Genomic DNA, 5,437 nt, shown 5'->3' on the forward strand with positions numbered 1-5,437 from the left:
AATACACCAGTTCGATTAAAGTTAAAATTGTTGAATCAACAAGGACAAAACATTTTTTTCACAAACATTTCACTACCAGCTTTCAGTATAAGTCGGAATAAATGTATAATTTAATTTGGTACATGAATCTATTAGTACAAATAAGTTCACGAATAGACCAGTAAACACTTGATATTTAACAATATCCATACATTACTAATCCACATTACTACGTCATAAGGATGAGCTCTCACATAATTCACATGAATACCTAACTTAATCGGCATTAAAATTGAAATTATCTATTAACACATCGTGTTGACTATTATGAAGAATGTATACCTTCATATTTTATGGATTGTCAAAACGATATGATCTCGAATGCTAGATCTTTTCAAACTTAAATGATCGTTTTTTTTTTTTGTATTTTTTTACATAAACACAAGTTTTTGTCAGTTTCTTAAAAGTTTCGCATTGGCAAAGAGCAGAAAGGTTGTTTATTTGTCAAAGTTTTTGTATAGCCAAGCCTACACGGAGTCATACCTTTTTGTGGTAATTCTCGAATGGTAGAAGATAACACATTTAGAACAATAATATTCAAAATAATAATAATAATAGTTTGATGGAACTGTTAGTTTTCATAACAAGTATTATTCCGCTATACAGTTGTTCATTCTGAAAATGTGTTAGGACATTTTAAACAGATAAATTGATTAATTCAAATTGATAAAAAATAAACTATTTTTGTGTGAGGTAATGTTCAAAAAACGTATTTATTAAACAATATAGAAATATAAGAGCAACTTTCTGATATATTAACAAGAAAAGTCAATTAAAAAGTCATGATCGTTTAACTAAAACTAAATTATACACAAGTTTTGGTATTGTATTGCCCCACAGTGTCACAGCGGTATGTCTACAGACTTTCAATGATAGAAACCGGGTTTCGATACCTGTGTTGGGCAGAACGTATACAGCCCATCGTGTAGCTTTGTGCTTAACTACAAATAAACAAACAAACGTATTGTAACGTGTTTAGCACGCACACTCTTAATCAAGATTCTTAAATGTGGCGGCCTCTATTGTGAAAACTTAGAAGTTTATATATTGTTTAGTTTTGCAAAATGATGACATAGTTTTTTGCGTAAACTTAAAATATAGCTAATACATAGACGAAAAGAAGCGCGAAAGATGCTTACATTGTTGCATTCTTACAACCGTTTTTTTAAGCAGTCTGATGGACTCTAAAGTTGTAAAACGTGATGAAAATAATTAAGTGAGCAATAAGTAAATTACATGTACACTAAACATCAAATCTACATCGATGGTGTTTTCCATTACAATTGATTCTCAAAGCTGTAATTATATCTGTTTTTCAAAGAAACGTTAGATTACCTTACCTACGAAAGAATGTTAGAGCAGTTTCCATAGAAATAATGCTAAAATAAAAGCTATTAACAAACTAAAAATAATAATAACAAGAATCAAATAAAAACATGACTTGGACGGCAGAGTGTTATGTGGGAGAATACTTATTGTACAAACTGAATGAATTAATCATTGAAAAGTTCAGATAAATGTCGTTGTATTATTGATATTTTCTTGGCAGAGGAAGGCAAGTCCACATTGATTTGTCCGAAGTTCTGCAAAGATATTTACATCCTTCTCACTATATATATCTGTCCAGAATCGATCCACAGATAACATAATGTCGAACTAAACTACAAAACGTATTAGTAATATCATACAGTGATACTATTAAAGTAAGTATTAGATGTATATAATTACAAAAATGCAGTCGTCATAGTTTAGTTTATTGTTTCTCGGAACTTAAAATAATTACAAATGGATTGATCTTTAACAATAAAACAATAAGTATTTCGAGAATGAATAACCCATAGCCGTTAAGCGTGCCTTTAATATATATATATATTATAAAATCTTAATTTCATAAACCAATTCTATATTATAAAATCTTAATTTCATAAACCAATTCTATGTTTCTAACGTGGATCAGTTATCGTGAGTTTATAACGTAGTGTTTGACTTATAACAACGTAGTGTTTGACTTATAACTTAAAAGGTGAAAACCGAGACGTAAGGTAGTTTGCATCTTTAAAATGTGGTTAATTATGTCGCTGCTGTATAAAGTGGATGGTGTATAGAACTGAATATTACGTAAACCAGCACGTAACCTGTGAAATTATACGATTTTATTTAAAATATGTACATATTTTAAGCATATATAAGGTTATTATTTTTAACAGTGCCATTACACCATTTTCTACAAAATGTGTCATAAAAAAAGATAAAACTCAGTCTGGTGGCAATAATAAAGAAAACACGTCAAAATTCGAAGATGTTCGATAATGCACTTCTTGCATGTCTTACTAAAAGTTTATTTGAAAATTCTAATTGCACCTTTAAGTTATGGTTACTTAATCTTAATCTGTTGAACTTAAAAACTATATCTTAATTATTCGAGAAAGTGATTATTCGACAAGTTAAGCCCCCTAGTGGCACGCGATATGTCTGCGGACCTACAACGCTAGAAACCGGGTTTCGATACTCGTGGTAGGCAGGTAACATATAGCCTTTTGCGCAACTTTGTGCTTCATTACAAACAAACAATCGACAAGTTAAAAAAGTAGATATTGCATAAAAGAGAATTTTCTTAAAAATAAAAGTTATCATCAAATTAAAATGTTTAGTACAATTGTACACGTACAAAAGTAAATATATGTATGTATGTATGTTAACAACAGCCAAAACGTATTACGTGCATTAACTTACTTATTCGATATGAGAAAAGACAAACATGAAAAATCTACTGTGGCATGTTCTATTTTAACATATTTTCTCAAAACACGTAGTATCAGCAAACTAATCCAAACTCAAGTGATTATCTACGGTGTTCCAGTTTATCTTTATTACATTCCGTTTTATATTGTACGAGAAATGTGCAAAAAACATAAAATGATTATCTTCGTTACATTTGTAATACCTGCTTTCTTATTTATTACATATTATACGACAGTTCATGCTTAAAATGGGTTTTATAACTTAATACAAAGCTCAATTTAATGCACTGGTGTAGGAAAGTTCAATCTTTTTTTAGGTTTTCCTTTTTGCTATAGTATCTTGAATCAGAATTTAAATTAAAGTTTATGTTATTGATTTCAGAGAACTATTGTAATACCTGTGTTCCTTGTTTTTGGCTTTAATTTACTTAAAAGGGTTTTCAGTAAACATTTGCTATATGTCAATTGCATAGTTTCTCAACCCAAACAACACGATAAACTTAAATTACACATCACTTTTGACTCTCAAATAAATGAAATATGTGTAATAGTTTCTACTGGGAGTGCTATTGTACATTTCAATCAGTTGGTATGGTTTACGTTTGTTATTTTTAGCCCTAAGTTTCTATAAAGGGCAGTCTGCGATCCGTCCGCCGCGGGGAATCGATCCTGGATTTTAGCGTTATACGTCCACAAAGTTAGCAAGATCACTCGTTTTCATTAAGGTTAAGCAAAAAACAAGATGTGTAGAAGATACCGTTCAAATTATTTTTTAATAATTTTATTTTCCATTTATTTTGATAAAAGTATCGTAAAAATCAAATCTAGCTAAATTTTGAATTACACAGTATTTCGCGTAATCAGTATGCATGGACATTATCAGAGTTACACCGTGTTTTGTGGCATTTTCTTCATAGTACTAATCAAAGTTTGCTTGTTAAAATAAATCGTACGTAGTTTTAGAACATTATAATATAAATAGTGAATGTAGCACAAGTGTTTTTGTTTGTTTGTTTTGTTTCCTAACTCTAACTGTTTTGGTAGACTCAACATAATAAAGAAATATAACTGGTATTATATTTTTTGTGGTTGATCGCTATTATCTTGGTGACACACGTTTTTTGACTGTGCACACGCGATAGAAGTTTGCTACACTATTTTGTGTTTGCTTGTAACAAGCAGAGATATAAATCCTCAAATGATAAGGCTATTTAAAGGAAATGGGTCATCGTGCTCAAATATAGTACATCAAAAAGGGGGGTAATGTGCCACAACAAAAATATTATAAAAACATTGTATGCTGAAGTGAGTGTCAAGAATGTGAAAAAGTCGGCCGTCTCTACTGGTACTGGTATTTAACCTATGTTCTCTAGCAGGCCTATCAGGTTATCTTATCTATAGCACTTCTTTTGTAATGCAATAAACATTCAGCAACCTCACCAAATATACTGTCGTCTCAGTTATATCGGTTTTCATTACTTGTTTGTCCATACAAAGAATGATTGTTCTTGATTACATAAGAATTTTAACAAAATACATGTACAATGCGTTTGTTTGTTTGTAGTTAAGCACAAAGCTGCAAAATGGGGTATTTGTGCTCTACCCACCACGGGTATCGAAACCCGGTTTCTAGCGTTGTAAGTCCGAAGACATACCGCTGTGACACTGGGGGGCTGTACAATGTTATTCCACTTGAAATCTCTTTCGAATTTTGCATTATCCTATTAATTCACAGTGTGTGTGTGTTTAGTTTTGCCTGTTTGTCCGTGAACTGTTTAGATAGTTTGGAGCTAGAAGGACCAACTTGGCAGGCAAAGTCTGGGTGAGATATAGAAGTAGGTGCTCAAGTCATTAGTCTCCCTAACCTGGCATTGAATTTTGTGTTTGTGGATCCGACGAGACCACTGGAGCGCCTTGTTTAAAACTGTGTTAATAACATCACTCATAGGCTAGTGAGACCAAACTTAGCAACCTTGCTCAGGTACCAGAGCAGGTGCCCTAATGTTTTTTTTTTTTAGTACGGCCCCCTTTGGGAAGCTATAGCCCCTTGCAAATAGAGTACCTAGAGTATTAAATCATTCTCAGAAGCTCACATAAACAAACGTGCTCAAGTACTAGAAGTGGGTGCCAAAACAGATTTCTTTTCTTCTAAAGATCCCCTTCGGGTGGCTATAGAAGCGATTGGGGATAACTTAGGAGTTTGATGGGTACTTTGAGGCCTCGATGAACTATGGGTCTTCGAATCCCATATATCCAGATCGTGGCTATTTTATACTAGTTTACTTGAATAATATCAAGTAGTATTCGGTCACTTGTGACGATAGGCCACTTCACGGACGATACTCTCCCACGCACCTTTCAAACTCGCAACTACCCTCGCACCATTCATTTTCAACTCCATTATATCTCTTGCCTTCCTATTACACGACTACTTACTGGAACCGTGCCAAACGTGGCATCTTTCTCCAGGAAGAGAGTCAAAGCTCTTTAGATGTGAACAAAGAACTTTAACTTCCGTATCTTAACCTGACGAATCAGTGTACACTCTAGACCGAATTGATCCAACTTCGACTTGTTTCTACGTATTTCTTTCCATGAAAGTATAGTTAATCGTCTGTAACACCACACCTCAAAGAATTCAATCACTCATGTCATTT

Source organism: Limulus polyphemus, unplaced genomic scaffold (genome assembly GCF_000517525.1).
Source record: "Limulus polyphemus unplaced genomic scaffold, Limulus_polyphemus-2.1.2 Scaffold29, whole genome shotgun sequence".
NCBI lineage: Eukaryota > Metazoa > Arthropoda > Merostomata > Xiphosura > Limulidae > Limulus > Limulus polyphemus.